General features: G+C 37.4%; 2 long non-coding RNA genes across 2 annotated transcripts; one reads left to right on the forward strand and one right to left on the reverse strand.

Annotated features, from left to right (window-relative positions):
• Positions 1-7,174: 7,174 nt before the first annotated feature.
• On the reverse strand, positions 7,175-12,965 carry LOC147510622 (uncharacterized). Its single transcript, XR_015218953.1, has 2 exons — positions 12,828-12,965; positions 7,175-7,380 (listed from the first exon to the last, which is right to left on the reverse strand). It is a non-coding gene; the product is annotated as an uncharacterized LOC147510622 (long non-coding RNA).
• Positions 12,966-13,501: 536 nt separating this feature from the next.
• LOC147510623 (uncharacterized) lies at positions 13,502-15,697 on the forward strand. The gene is made up of 2 exons (XR_015218952.1): positions 13,502-13,641; positions 13,751-15,697. It is a non-coding gene; the product is annotated as an uncharacterized LOC147510623 (long non-coding RNA).
• Positions 15,698-16,988: the final 1,291 nt, after the last annotated feature.

The following is a 16,988-nucleotide window of genomic DNA, read 5'->3' on the forward strand; positions in this document are numbered from 1 at the left end:
TATAACCCTTATAAATAGAGGACCTAAGTGCCTCATGTAATTTGCCAATTAACTTATATTCTTGTCTCCAGAACTTGAGGCAGAGAGAGATTAATAATAAAAGAGTCGGTTTTAACTAGCTGAGTCTTAATAAATTAGTCTTTCTAGTCTTATGTTCTTCAACTTTTCTTCTTCTCTTTCTTCGTGTTCTTTCTTTTTAATGGAAGGCTAATCTTCTCCTTCAAAGGAGAAGATGAAGCCGGTGCTTAGGATTTAATAATTCTTTTGGTTCATGGTGTTCTTCAATCAGGTTAGTTCTTTATGTTTTTAGTTATTAGTTCCATTGCCCAGACCAGGGGATGGAAGTATAGATTAAGGTTTTTATTTATTGCAATTGAATATCATGCTGGTTTAGGGTTTTATTTATTGTAATTGAATATTTGCTAGTGACATGCTTTTATTTATTGCAATTGAATATAATGCTAGAATAGGGTTTTATTTATTGTAATTGAATATTATACTATTATTCTCTACTTTTCTTCTAGTTGTGTAGTGTTTTTAGAGTAAGGGAAGTATTTCTTGTGTTTGCATTAGATGGTGATTCATTGAATAGTTGCCCAAGCTCAAATAAAAGAAAAGAATATACTAGTAATATGAACATAGGAACAACCTTAAGTAGAATTATTTGTTAACGATGTTTTGTTCAAGAGGGCATCGGCACTCGCTCGATTGCCTAATTGTAGTCTACTTGTGAGAACAACCATGAAGCAAAAGGTCACAGATCAAAAGTATTGGTGGATTATAATCTCTTGAATTCCCTTTCTTATACATTCTTAATAGTTTAGTTAGTTTAGTTTAGTTTAGCATTAGAATCTATAATATCTATAATCATAGTTTTTAATCCCTCAAACCCCCTTTCCAGTCATGTCCTTCATATAAACATACACTTAAAAGTGGAACGATACCCTACTCATCCTTTACTTATTGAGGGATAATTAGGTTTTGATACGCTTCTGTTTTGTTCAATGACCATCATCTATCTACATCATTCATATACCATCTCACACACAAAAAGAGGCTGGTCAATCATCACCTAACCTAGGGCAGATTCACGGAAAAAAAAAGGAGTTCCAAACATGAGACAAAAAAATTGACAAATTACAAGATGGTCATACACATCCTAGACTGAGAGTCAAACGATAAGGATGCAAATGAGGCATGCTACATAGAAAACTAACTACTTAGAGATGCAACTTGTAGGTAAGAGAGAAAGAGGAATAATAAAATAGAGAAATTAAATAAAGATCACTTGACCTAGTGGAGAGGCCAACTTTTCCTTACCCACAATCGAGATTCTTGCACTGGTGCAAGAGAGGTAAAGGTAGGACTGTCACGCTATCACCATGATCATAAAAGAAGAAATAGTATAAATGGAGTATCCATTATTACCTAAAGTAGTGCTAAGGGTTTCACTTCCCAATCATTAAACCTCCATCCCACCCCCACAAGCCAATGTGGGCACCCTGTAGAAGCGTAAGTTTGACATTTGTTGCAAACTGTTCATAAATATGAATTTGGCTGTGTTTCATTCATAGACAGCATGCAAGGATGCAAAGAAGCACCAAGTATTATCACTAGACCACTCATAACTATCTACTCAAACTTTAGCACTTCAAATGCAAAATCCTTACTAAATCTTCCAAAACTTGCCCCAAACTACCTAGGTACTAATCATCCAAACAAACATTTCCATAACCTCAATATTCTATTGGGTCAGCATTTGAGGTCATAGAAAATTTTATAATAATCTAATTCTACCCCATTTTCAATAACCCAAAAAATCCAGCACACCCAAATAAACCCTCATTCTAATCTACATAACAAACAATTGCACACAACTACTAAAAAAAAAATGCTAACTTTGAATCTAATATAATTACCATAACCACCAGAAGAATTGAGTTTAGCTTGAACAATCATATTTTGGTACTAATCATCCAAACAAACATTAAATAGATTGCCCAGGGCCAAGCCAATTGTTAAATATATTGCCCCGACTAAATCATCAACTAATTGGTCGAGTCAAAATCGACTTGACGAGAAAATAATTAGTTTTAGTAATTGAAACAATGAAACAAAACAAACTTATAATGAGCATATATATTTTTTATAACAAGCTTATTTGTGATTCGTACAATTTAATAATATCTTTCACTCCACACTTCTTTGTACATTGAGGACACTATAAATTACCCACACGAGTTAGTAGTACAAGTACAAAATAAGATTTAGAATCCACATACCGCTTCTACACAAGAAACAACAGTACAAACCCGTCGACCTCAAAGCTTTGATACATTTTTCAAAAGATTGTTAACCAAGACAATATGAGTTTCTCAAAACAGATATATATATATATATATATATATATATATATATATATATATATATATATATATATATATATATATATATATATAGCCCCGCTCTCAGACGGACGTCCATTTACGGACTTTACTTAAAAACCGAAATTTCAAAATATGAAATAGACTCTCACGAAGAGTTTTCTCATGACTCGCTCCTTCTCTCTTCGAAGTCCAAACTTACCGTGACTATTTCCCTCCCTCCTGGTACTCTCTTTTTCTCTCTCATGGGGAATATAATTATAGATATGTCAAGACTCAAAAGTACATACTCTCTTTCATTCCCTTTAATGACATACTAACTCACGTTTGAGCAACAAAACTATAGACAAAGGCGCAAACATATATCAACAATCTAAATTTAAACTAGGATCGCTTGCACCTAAAAATGGTGTGCTTTCGCACCCTATAAACAACACCACTACATTCTCTTTTCCAAAGAGAAGTCATAACCACAATCCCTCTCCTCTCGGTTTCTCGCTTCCACCTCAAAACAGAAAAGTTGGAGGAGGATATGGAGTATAAGGAGGAGAAATCATGGGCAGGGTGCTTGCTGCTAGTATCTTAATCATCTTTGTTGTTGGTGTTATTGTAGGCATTGTTGTCACTGTAAATCGTGGCAGTGGCAACACCTCTCATCAAAGCAATGGTGGTTTATCAACTGGAATGAAAGCTGTTGAAACTCTTTGTGATGCAACGGATTACAAAGAAACTTGCTTGAATACACTCAGTCTAATTGCCAAGAGAAATAGCAGCGTCACCCTAAATTAAAGGACCTCATGAAAGCTACCTTTCAAGATGCTCAAGAAAAGGTAACCAAGGCTTGGGGGAAGTCAGGTGCACCGGGGAAAGACACTACCACCTCCTTTGATAAAATGTTACTTGATGGTTGCAGTGAATTGTTACTATACGCCACCCACAGACTTCAAGCGGCAACATCTGTAGTTGAACATAGTAATTTTGACACGATGAGCGACCGTGTCGATGATCTTAAGACTTGGTCGAGTGCTGTTATTGCACTCAAAATAACATGCTTGGATGACTTGCTAGAAAAACCAGGGCTATAGAAAACTATGCAAGATGAGCTCATGAATGCTACTCAAATAACATTTAATGCACTCGCCATCGTTGATGAGATTTCTCAAATCCTTAGCAAAGTCAATAGTACTGAGTTTCCAGTTAAGATAAACCAGAATTCTAGGTGACTTCTTAATGCTGAGGTCGACAAGGATGGGTACCTTGCTTGGTTCTCGCCAGCTGCATCCCGTTGAGCTTTTGGCATTCAAAAACACACTTGACACACGAATGTAGTTGTAGCCAAGGATGGAAGTGGGCAATTCGAGACTATTACTGAGGCTATCTCCGCTTACCCAAAGAACAATGAAGGAAGATTCATAATCTATGTTAAGGCGGGCAAAGATTATCATGAGAAAGTAACAATTCACGAAAAGATTAATATCTTCATTTATGGAGATGCATGGTCCTAGTGAAATAGTTGTGATAGCGAGTGACAACAAAAAAAATCAACAACACCCAAACTTGGAGGACTGCCACTTTCTGTGAGTTGAACTAATATACAATTCTGAATGGGTATCCCTTGAGTAATGTTTTTCCGTCCTTTTTTCTTTTCAATTACTAAATGCTCTTATCACATTTTGTTGTAGCGGTTGTCGGAGACGATTTCATAGCGAGTTCAATGGGTTTAAAAAACATTGTTGGTCCTAAAGGTGAACAAGTTATTGCTTTCCACTCCAAATCAGATTTTTCTGCTTTGTACAACTACAGAATGCAAGGGTATCAAGACACTCTGTACTATCATACTTGTCGTCAGTTCTACAAAAATTGTGAAATCTCTTGCACAGTTGATTTCATATTTGGTGAGGGATGCGCACTAATCCAAGATAGTCATATCATTTTGAGGGAGCCTAATCCCAATCAGAAAAACAACATCATCTGGCGGGGAGATCAAATGACAACATGCATACCGGTTTAGTGATCCAGCACTGTAACATTTCTGGTGAAGCTGAGTTCTTCCCTAATGGATTGAAAATCCCCATGAGAGAGAAAAAAATAGTACCAGGAGGGAGGGAAATAGTCACGGTAAGTTTGGACTTCGGAGAAAGGAGCGAGTCATGAGAAAACCCTTCGTGAGAGTATATTTCGTATTTTGAAATTTCGGTTTTTAAGTAAAGTCCATAAAAGGACGTCTGTCTGAGAGCGGGGCTGTATATATATATATATATATATATATATATATATTTGGAGTACAATCTCTAATTGTTTCCACAACTAATTCAAACCTAAAAACACAAAAATCAAAACAAACTAAACATAAACCAATAAAACTCAAACCTCTGACCTGAAAACCGAAACGTTCAGTGGAACTCCCCATACCAAACTCATCCAAATTAGTCTTCCCAAAAACAATCCCACCACATTCCCTCACTTTCTTAACTGCCGTGGCATCAAAAGCCGATCTATACCCATCCAAAATCTTCAAAACACCTGTATATCTTATCGCGTTTGGACACATGTGGAAGGACTTATGATCTACAGAAGATAGCGTGTCAGAATTCTAGTTTGCTCAAAATTAAGTTTTTTTACCAAGTTTGAGCTATTTTGACTCCTAGATAGACCGTTGGATTCTAGGTGGAATCCCTGAAATAGACCTGATCCGAGAGTTCATCTCCATTGAAAATGTACACTATCTTTTGATGCTTCAAGCTATATTGAATCAAAGTGTTATAATAGTTTTTCACATGTTCCTGACTTACTTTACTCAAATAACTACTAAGGCTGGGTGCAATGGCTCCCCATTCCCTCAAAAGCGGAGGGAGTAGCGGTGGTTTTTCCCCCCTATCTCAATATAACTCTCCATATATAGAGAGCATTATTGAGGAATAGAGAGTGCATTCCACACCACTCAAAATGGCGTGGTTTGTAAAAACCCAAACGGCGCCACTTGAAGTGGCGTAGAATGGTCCGAACCATTGGACACCAAAATTGACTCCCCATCCTCAAAACACTGTTTTTTGGTGGAAAGGAGATAGAGGGTGGATGCACCATTGGACTCAGCCTAAGAGAATTTTTGTATAATACACATATTTTAAAATATTCCTAATGATTAGCCGTATCCAAATCCTTTAAGGTTTGGAATCAAGCCTTACGTAGCTCTTAATTCATTTCTAGAATTATTCCTCTTTCTAGGTTTTCTAGGCAACTTGTCAAAGCAATAACTTTCCCTTCATTCATCCAAATGGTACACCAATTGTTAGCATGCCAATTTTAATAGGTATTGGAAATTCAGAATAAATTATTAGAAGATACCAGTAATTACAGGTAACTTCTTAAGAATATAGTCATCCTGAGTAATATATCCTTTACCAGAAATACCTGTAACTAGTATCTTCTTATAATTTAACAAGAAGTTAGCCGTTCTTAGAAGATACCTGTAACAGGTATTTCTAGTCAAGTATATTTGACTCAAGCAGGCTATATTCTCCAAAAGTTACCTGTAACAGGTAATTGCTGGAAAATATAGTCATCTTGAGTATAATATCATTTACCATAAATACCTGTTACTGGTATCTTCTTAAGAATATAGCCATCCCGAAGTTTTCTATTATCCTTTACCGTAAATACCGTAACATGCATATCACCGCTGCGAAGAGAATAGCCTGAACCCATACCTGATAAAAAATATCATCATCTTCTCAAACCAAGCTCTTGTAACGTAATCACCAACGAGTTTTGGCTTCGAACAATACAAACTACGATAACTTGTTGGTGATTACGCTACAAAAGCTTGGTATAAAAAAATGAAGAGGTTTTTTAACAACAAGGGTTCAGGCTACTCCTCTCGCAATGTGATCATTGGTGATGCCTACAAAAGGGTAAATGAAAGTGGTCTGCCACTCGAAATTGCCCAAAGGATTACCTTAGCACGCTCCATTTTTAACAGGTATTAGAAATTCAGAATAAATTATTAGAAGATACCAGTAATTACAGGTAACTTCTTAAGAATATAGTCATCCTGAGTAATATATCCTTTACCATAAATACCTGTAACTATTATCTTCTTATAATTTAACAAGAAGTTAGCCGTTCTTAGAAGATACTAGTAACATGTATTTCTGGTGAAGTATATTAGACTCAGGATGGCTATATTCTTCATAAGTTGTACCTGTAACTTATGAAGAATATAGCCATCTTGAGTCAAATATAATTTACTAAAAATCCCTGTTACTGGTTTCTTCTTAAGAATATAGCCATCCTGAGTTTTCTATTGTCCTTTACCAGAAAAAAAAACATCATCATCTTCTCAAACCTGTTTCTCTTGTAACGTAATCACCAACGAGTTTTGGCTTCGAACAATCCAAACTACGATAACTCGTTGGTGATTACGCTACAAAAGCTTGGTTTGAAAAGATGAATAGGTTTTTTAGCAGCAAGGGTTCAGGCTACTCTCGCAATGTGATCACTGGTGATGCCTACAAAAGGGTAAATGAAAGTGGTCTGCCACTCGAGATTGCCCAAAGGATTACCTTAGCACGCTCTGTTTCCTTAATCCCAAACAAGCAAATCAAACTGTATCCAACTCCTCTAAAAATCATATAGCATAACCGTAAATCTATTAGAACCCGAACAAAACTAACTAGTATACTGCATTGCAGTGGGGGCATGAGCGGAGCCTCTGTGTATGCTATGGTTGTTCGACAAATTAACTCTCTCCCAACATTAGACTACATGCAAAGAAGATTGATATGAAAGCATAACCAACAAACAAGAAGTTAGATATTGCATACACAACAGACTAAATATACCCAACAATAATGCCAATCAAGTTTAACACAACTAAATCAATTGTAACGTAAGATGTACTCAATTGCAAGTTCTGTCCTGCTAACAAGTTCCAATATATGCAACTTTCACCACCTCCTATAATGTTATCACCACTTGTTTAAATTGATGCTCTGTCCTACAGAAAACCAACAAAAAGAGATAAGTAGATAGACTATGAATTGGCATAGATCATGATTGCTTCAAAGTAAATACATAGCTTGACATACTCACATGAGGCACTGAAGAAGTAATATTGCTTAAAAAACATATATATGTGTAAAGAATATATTGCAATGCAATGCACCTGCCTACCCAATTCAATTGCTGTTAAACCAACACTCAAACGTAAACTGATTATAACACCCCGTGTTTTTATACATATTTTTCTATTTAATTAATTAATTTAATTGTTTATTTTAAAAATTCGTCGGATTGGACTCGGGATACGTGGGCTTGGTTTTGGGCCCGAGTCGGTGTTGGGCTTGGGTTTCGGACCCAAGTATATAAACACATTGTTCTAGAGAATAGGGTTTTGAAGAGAATAAAATATAAAAATGGAGGCAGAGAAAGAAGCTGGTTTGCTGGAGAGGTGGAGCACGACGATTCGGGCTAGGAAAATTCGTCGAGCTGTTAGTTAAGGTGAGTAGCTATTTTGCTATTTCACCGGATTTATGGTTTTCCGTGTATCGGAGTATACCGACTAAAGTTTCGGCCTATTAATACTGTTCATTATACTGATTGTGTTGGACTTCGTGTTTTTTTTTTATTAAACCTTGTTATAATTCGGATTTGATATAAACCGCCGAAACTTTGTTAATTGGGGTAAAAACCGACGGCTTCAACAGAGCATCAATGGCGCCAAACCACGTAAATCGTTTTGTATTTGAACTCTCCCGGGTTTTGGTTTTGAAACCATACTTGTGATGTTAATATTAATTGGTTGTTGGTATATGATGGACGCCGGGATTAGGAGTGGGGGCCGTTCTAGTTAGGGTCAAGCTGAAGGTCCATTAATGGCGGCGAGATCGCCCAGGCTAGGGGTAACATCGATTTTTTGTCTTGATGTTGTGACTTTTGATGGAATACGGTGGTCGGGTATGGTTTGGGAGCTCGGGGAAGAGGCGTTAATGGCGTTACTGCCGTTACTGGGCTACTAAAGGATTGATTTTTGTTTTTATTTTCGTGTGAACTGTTTGGTTGATTGTTGTGTTGATTGTTTTGTTAAAGTGTGAGTGTGGGGATGTATATGGGGCTGTTGAATGGTGGTGGAAGCCATTAATGGCGGCAGTAAACTCTCTAGATCTAGTTTGGAGGTAGGTGATGGAGTCAATAAATCGAGTTGGGGCATTAATTAAAGTTGTGGGGTTTTTCACCCACACCATTTTCGATGTGTTTGTTTGGGGTGGTGTGTGAAGTTTTTGGGTGGCCGGTTTTGGTGGAGGAGGAAGAGAAAACTTGGTGAAGATGAACAGTAATTTCAATTTCGGGCTTGGGCTTGGTTCCTTGGGCCCGGTTTCAGTTGTGATTAGTTGGGCCTTATTTGATTTGTTTCTATGGGCCGATTTTATTAGTTGATGGGGCCAGCTCACTTTAGTTTTGATTGGGCCGGTTTCAGTTTAATTTTCGGGCCGAACTCAGTTGTGTTTTGGGCCCGTTTCTAATATTGCTTGGGGCCAGTCCATTGGACTTAAAATAGATCTACATGGGTCTTTCAACTTTTAGACTTTTGGGTTCTAAGTTTTGGGCTTGGCCAGTTGGGTCCGAATCATTACTTTAGTCATGAGCCTATGAGCCATGCACATTGACCTTAGCCATGAACCATGGCTATGACCTCGAACCTGTTGAACATGGAAACGACAGTTTGACTTCGACCATGATGGTTGACTTTGACTTTGACCAGGGTTGACTTTGACCAGGGTTGACTTTGACCAGTTGACCCAATTTGACCTTTTAACTTGGATTATGATTTGGGTTATTAAGATAGGTCTAGGGTTATTAGCATACTTGACTTTAGGCTAAGACCTCTATATATATGTGTGTATGTGTATTAACTACTATGTGATTTTGCAGTATTTTATAATATGCAACGTTATGACACTAAGACATCCCTTAAATTAATAACGCGTAAATAAAAAATACAGGAATCAAGATACTCATTCGTTATCTTAAATGATATATAAAATAAAGTTCAATAATGCGTAAATAAATTTACCGCATTCTTTTAGAACTCCACGACTCAAGTTTTGGAATTGAGTTTTATGACTGTTGATGTCATATGTTAGGTGGGCATTTATTGAATGTGCCATAAATGGCCCGTTAGCGTTATCTATGGGTATTCATTGAATGTGCCATGAATGACCCGGGTATTCATTGAATGTGCCATGAATGACCAGATTGTTTGGACTACCCTAGAGAGGAACTAAGATATTCGCCTTGCGGGTTAGTGGTATTAATTTGATTATGTGAGTGTTTGGGTTTTCTTTTGAATACCTAATATAATATATACATATGATATATAGAAGTTCTAACTTTCTTTTGCAGGAGGGTAGGACTTAATAACATTTTGTCTTGGGACGCTTGATCCTACCCTTATACAAAGCCGATGGATATCGGTAAGTTTTAATTCAATGGTTTAGATATTAAAAGGAGGTATTATAATGAGTTATATAATGGAAGTCTTGCTTGGGAAGAAATTATGCCGGTTAAAATGAGGGAACTACCTGTCTTCCAAGCTGTGAATGCTTAAGTTATGGGAAAAATATAAAGTGATTGTTTGGAAAATTAAAGTATGATAATGTTTATATGTGGTTAGTCTACTCATACCAAAGAAAATTCCATTTTTGTCAACCCATGTTTGCTTTGTTTTGTGGCGCGTGGGTGTGTTCTTAGGAACATAGGTGGAAGGCAAATGGAACCATGGCGTGTGATTTGGATTCTCTTTGGGAGCGATCCGGGAGTTTAGTTTATTAGGTCCGATCTTTGGAATGATGTAATAACGTAGGTTACATTTTTATATGATATGAGAATACGATGTTGGAAATTTTTATTCTTAAAGTTTGTTTATGTTTGTATTGGGATGGAAGAAAGTTCTGAATAAAGTGATAGTTGAGGAATTTGGAGATTTTTGTTGTTAAGTTGATCCTGTTGTGATGTGGGTTTTAGGTTTTGACATGTGTTGTATCACCCCGTCATAGCCTGGGTTTTTAGACAATTGAACATAATGATGTTTGAGATATTTATATTTCAAATATTCATTATTTTTAATTGTTTAGAAAATCGGGCTGTGACACTGATGATACTCACAATTGTAACCTACAAATTACCTTAACCAAACTCAAACTCTCAACCCACAACTGTTCCTTTTGGAAATAAAGAATTGAGTGAAAGCCTTTTTTCGTTTAAGTAGAGAAAGAGAGAGAAAGACGTAAATTGAGTAACTCAACTAATGCCTCATGGTATTCTCTAAAGGTTAATGTCTGTTTACGACTAATCACCCTAAAGGAAGACATTACCTTATAATTACATTCTAACAAATTAGTCAATGGGAGTTGCAAATGCTGTGACAATCCATATACCATAACTGTTGATTAACGTTTGATGGCTCCCTATTCAGACCGAATTTATCATTTTGTGCCAATTCTCGATCAGTGGCAACAAATAAGATTTTTAAGGTCTTCATGTAAATCTCAATTTTATAGGTGTCTTGTCAAACAATAAACCAATCAAATTAAATAACAGTACCAGTACCAAGACAACCAACCGCCACTCGCCAACTTCCACTCAAACAGTGGCGGATCCAGGGGGGCCAGGGTACACCCTGGCGTACCTCAACTTTCCAAAAAAAAAAAGAATTGAGTTATCAATAATCACTTAATATAACCAAAAAAAACAAGAAAAAAAGAAACCCAAACAAATAGGAAACCCACACGTTACATGTACTCCCGGCCCCTTCTCTCTATTAGTTTTCTACAATTCAGTCCTTTTGCTATGAATAAAGCCCAGATAGCCTATATAATCCCTATATTACAATGGTTGAATTAAATTGGATAAAGACCATAAACTCTCCTATATCAGCTAACCACAAGAATTTTGTTTCGCCTATTGTGCATTTGTCTACAAAGACTTCATTAAGCAACGTTTTCCCAGCTCCACCAGGGTGGATCAATATTAATTTTTGACGCTAAAAGTTCTTTAGGTAATCTAAAACTGGAGATGTTGATGAGATAATACATGGTAATCTAAAACTGGAGATGTATGAAACTATGGAGTACTTGTTGCAAAAAGTTAAGGCATAATGTATGAAACTAGCAGGCGCTAGAACTAAGGCTATCCACGGTTCGGTTCAAGCCGGTTTCTAGTAAAATCTTGAGCCAAACCAAACCAATCAGTTCCCAAAATTTCTAACTGAAACCGACCCGATCTACTGAAAAGCCGATTGCAAACCAAACCGATTCTACGGTACAGTTTCAATTTTAACATTCGGTTTTAAAAATAAGGCACAGCCCCTCAAGCGATATCCCATGCACTTGAAGCTTTTTCACATATGAATAGGCCTAAGCAATTGGCCCGGTGTCTTCTAGTCCAGTCCAACCTCTTTAATGACTTCTCCCAACAATCTTTTATTGTTTTTAGGTGATATGGGACTAAAGGAAAATGAAGTTATTCTTCTACTGCCTTTATAACTTTCCACTCACCATTGTTTTCGATACAAATTACAGTTTCAATTAACTAGCACATACACTAACCAAACCAATATTACATACCAACTTCATCATTATCATCTCTCTCTCTCTCAGATGAGCTTACAAAGAAGCTAAAGTTTTGAAGAGATTATAAAATTATTTAATAATTGTATTAGATGAATGCAGAGAAGGTGTGTTATAGCATGTGGAAAGAAAGGTTGCTAACAAGCTACCTCTAAAAACTCTCAAAACTGAAATAGAGTAATGCACAGTTTGCACACAAGTCTTCCCTGAAAGAAAGAGCCAAAAAGATGAAGAAAAGAAAGAGGTGTCCGACGCAAACCGTTTGCGAATGAAGTTTGGTGGGCCAACAAGTTGCTAAAGCAAATTTAGTCCCACATGGGTAACAGAACACCTATATAGACAAAACTCTTATTAAATATATACATGTACACTTTCAACTCATATCACAAACAGTTAGGCTTGACTTTGTCAAACTTTAATACATAGTAGTCGGTTTGGTTTATAAGCGGTTAACCGAAGGCATAAACCAAAAACCGGACCGAAATGATTCAGTTTACAGAATTAGAACCGGTAACCAAACCGGAGTGCTAATAAACTGTTAGAACCTACCGGTTCGGGTCAGTTTGGTTCCATTTTTTGGTTTTCTAGTTTTGGTGAACAGCCCTAGCTAGAACTAGCAACTGAAGTGGCCTGACACTATTTGGATGTGGTAACCCCTTTTCTCTCACTTAAGTTTCCCTTTTCTCTCATCGTTGTTAACAGATATTTGGTAGGTAAAAAACACAAAATTCTGACTCCTGTTTATTAGTTTCAGTTATACGTAGGATTGTAGGAATTGAGTATCAAATGGTCTAAAATGTAAGATTAACCTACATACTTGATTTGTCTGTCTCTCATGTCTGTACTTAATTGTCTTGAGCATCCGAAAATAAGCCCACACCAAGATCTTCCATAGCTGACAAGCCGGCCTAATCCCCTGATGTTTCAACTGGAGACGTACAGAACTGTAAAACTGTGATTGGGGATACATAGAAGATAATTTTCTCAAAAGAAAAGGGTACGGATTTATATCAAATCCCCTTCATCTGATGTTGTGACTAACATGCAGATAGAAACTTCAATAACAAATTTGAAAGGAGCTTGCAAGTGTACATTGATTGGATTTGTCCCCATCATTTGCAACAACTATAAGCGTTTTATATGAATACAAAACCAGTAACTGAGTTGAGGACCGATTTATGAGTTTCCAACCAATTTGGCCCGGGTTTTCATCCTAGCTCCAGTACGTGGAACGGATTAGCCTTTTTGGATAGTGGATATAATTGATTCTTGTCCTAGAGGAGGTTTTTCAGGAAGATGATGATCTGATTTCAGGGGTTTCTGCTTGTATGCCCTTGTAGCTTTAAAAACTAAGAATTTCACATAAGTCAAGCAATTTCATACGGTTTTTTCCAGGGGAATAAGACATCATTCCGGTTTGTGTCTGATTCAATAAGATGGTTGTGTACTTGTTGGAAGAGGGCTCTTTTTTATACAGTTATAGGTGGAGACTAGATCCTAACCACTCCACCAATTCCTAACAGTAAAGGTTTCTTCGATGCAAGTACAAATTTCTCGTTGTTTTTACAGGCAAAGTTTGGGTTTGTTGAAGTTATTCGTTTTGGAATATAGAGAAGGTTGCTTCTGGTTAGGTGCGTGTTCTTGGTTTATTTTCTTCTCTATACGTGTTTGGGTATGGAATTTTTGGTTCATTTCTCAACTGAAAAACACCTAAGGGAGACTCAAATATTATGTGTGTAGGGCCGGGGTAAATTTGTACTTCTTTGTGATACTGTGGGTATTTGCTTGAAAGACTTGCTGTTTAGTTGGGGTTCAAAGATTGTGTCATCCTTTACTTCAGGTGGATAACTGAAAACCATGAGTGCTCTAATCTGGAACTGTAGAGGTATCGGTCGGTCCGAAAAAATTGCTGAGCTTCAGAGAACCATTCACCGTAAACAGCCAAGCTTTGTTTTTATTATTGAAACTATGACTTCTGAAGTTAAGGCTTCTCAACAACTTCAAAAGTTGGGTATGGATAATATGTTGCACATGGAAAATCTGGTCGCTTAGGTTTCTTATGGTCAAGTCAGTATGATGTCCATATTTTGTTCCAAGATAGTTGGATTATACACTGTAAAATCTTTGATACTGAAAATAATTTCTTTTGTTATTTCACTGGTATTTATGGTAGTGCACAGCCTGAAATTCGACAAGAACAATGGAAATTACTCCCTTTCATTCATGCCTGATAGTGATGTTTTGTGGATTTGTGTTGGTGACTTGAATGAAATAATGTCTAAAGATGAAAAATGAGGGGAGGTAACCAGTTGACCATTCAGAAATTCAGTCGTTCTTAGAAGTGGTGGAGCAATGTCAACTTTTTGATATGGTATACAGAGGATCAGGTTTTACTTGGTGTAATGGTCAGTATAGTATTGGAAGAGTTCACAAGCGTTTGGATCGAGCTTTAATTAATGCTTCATGGAGGTTGAAATTCTCTGAGTATGTTTTGTTTCACCAAAGCACTTCACTTTCTGATCATAAGATGTTAATTATGAAGCAGAATTGCCGGTCTACTTTTATTCATTGACCTTTTCGATTTGAAGCAATCTGGATGCCGTGAAGTGATTGTGAAAAAGTGGGTTCAACATGTGAAAGGATCTCCTTCATTTGTCATTCACGCAAAGTTAAGGATCATTTGAAGTGCTGGAATAAATATGTGTTTGGAAAGGTGCAGAACAAGTTAACTATGCGTCTATGCTAGCGGCTAAGCTTGCTGATATTAAACTATTACTTGAAGAACGAAATCCACCGGGAGCCCTATATGAGTTAGAACAGAACTTGCAAGCTGAATATTCAGAGTTACAGAAAGAACAAGAATTGTTGTGGGCACTGAAAGCACTTCAAACCCATTTACAGGATGCAGACCTCAACACAAAATATTTTCATACTACAATTACTCGTTGGCGACACACGACTTATGTTGCAAGATTGCATGGTCCGGATGGACTGGGTTTACAACGAGAGAACAAATTGGTTCGCAGTTTCTGAATTATTTCAAGAATATAATGGAAACCACAAACCTGTATATGGAAGACCAGTTTTTAAGTCCTATTCCTGCTCTTATATTTGATGAGGATGACCAGAATCTACTGCAGCCTGTTACACCTGAGGAGATCCTTCTTACACTTAAGCAGATGGGACCTTTAAAGTCTCCTGGGCCGGATGGGTATCAAGCTAAATTCTTTCTTACTTACTGGGATATATTGGGTCCACGGGTATGCTCTATGGTTCAGTATTTCTTTGCGCATGGGACTTTTTCTAAGGTTCTGAATCACTTGTTCATAACTCTCGTTCCAAAGGTGTCTAATCCATTGAAACCTGAGAATTTTAGACCCATTAGTCTGGCAAATGTGTTGTATAAGCTGGTTTAAAAAATTATTACTAGTAGGATGAGAAGTTTGATGGGTAAAATTGTGAGTCCTACTCAGAGCCTTTTGTTCCAGAAAGATATATTCATGATAATGTTCTACTTGCTCAAGAAGTGTTTCATAAGATTCGATCAAAGCCTAATCGAAAGCATGGAAATTTTGCACTTAAGCTGGATATGCGTAAGGCGTATGATCAGATAGAGTGGAAATTTCTTCAAGCAGTTTTACTTTAGTTATGGGTTGATCGAATTATATTTTGTGTGACTTCAGTATCTTTCTCTCTTCTTCTAAATGGTGCCTTGTTTGGTTACTTCCAATATACAAGAGGATTACGGCAAGGCGATCCGTTATCACCATATTTATTTATCATCTGCTCCGAGGTACTATCTTTACATCTTCATCAGCTGCATCTGACGGGTAAATTTTCAGGACTTAAATTGTGTCACCGTGGCTAGGCACTTACTCATTTAATGTACGCCGATGATGTTCTTATTTTTGGTCGGTGTAATCTTGATGAGGCTCACACCCTTAATGATACCTTGCAACGGTATTGTGAAGCTTCGGGACAAACCATTAATCTTCAGAAGTCACAACTCGCAACTTATTCATAATCCCAAACTTCCCAGAACATTCAAGAGGTTGTTGCATGGCATCTTCAAGGTAAAGCTTATGTATCAGCCTAATTCATGACCATCAAGATGACATGTCTTCGGGACCGAGATAGCGTAAGGTAGGAGAAAGAGGGAGCACGTGATCCAGTCCGCGAATCATGTTAGGGGCGCGGAATCTGGAGGGACGCGAATCTGGAGGGCATAGGGACCCGATGTGGTTTCAAAGGACCCAAAGGGAGGCATAATAGTGAAGGGGCATACGGGAGTACGATAGCAAAGCCGCGATATATCAAGAGATAGTTGGACAATTAGTGGTCGTGGGACTAGAAAGAAGATGATGGGATAAGGGAGTGGTTAGCGGTTAGAGAGAGAGAAGGAGGTGGTTAGAAGAGATATAAGAGAGAGAGAGAGAGGTGGTTAGAGAAGGGGAAAAAGAGGAGAGAAGGAGAAGAAGGAGAACTACGGCACAGCTTGATCCTCCCTGGAGGAGATACGTAGGCAACCCAATGGGTTCAGCTGATCCATGAAAACCACGAGTATTTATCGTCATCAAGACGAAATCGAGGAGAGAGACGTGTAAGGTGTGAGGGTAACAACTGGGGCATTTGAAGGAGACTAACTGCTATTAACTTGGCTAGATATTAGGCCTATAGTGAGTTCAATCTTAGTGTGTTTGTTCTTCTGAAGAAGGCCATTGAAGAGATAGATAAGCTGTTTAGAAACTTTTTCTGGACTGGTCCCGATGGGGGCTTGGAATCAGGTCCTTAGAGGTGACAAATCATGCAGCAAACATGAGACACATTTGGAACATTATAAGTAACAATGATACAATATGGGCTCAATGGGTTACGAAGAATTTGATCAAAGGAAGGAATTTTTGGGACTTGAAAATTCTGAATGACTATTCATGGGGCTGGAGGAATATACTGAAGGACAAAGATGAGGCAGAGGGAA

The sequence above is a fragment of the Coptis chinensis genome, chromosome 3 (genome assembly GCF_015680905.1).
Source record: "Coptis chinensis isolate HL-2020 chromosome 3, ASM1568090v1, whole genome shotgun sequence".
In the NCBI taxonomy this organism is placed as follows: Eukaryota; Viridiplantae; Streptophyta; class Magnoliopsida; order Ranunculales; family Ranunculaceae; genus Coptis; species Coptis chinensis.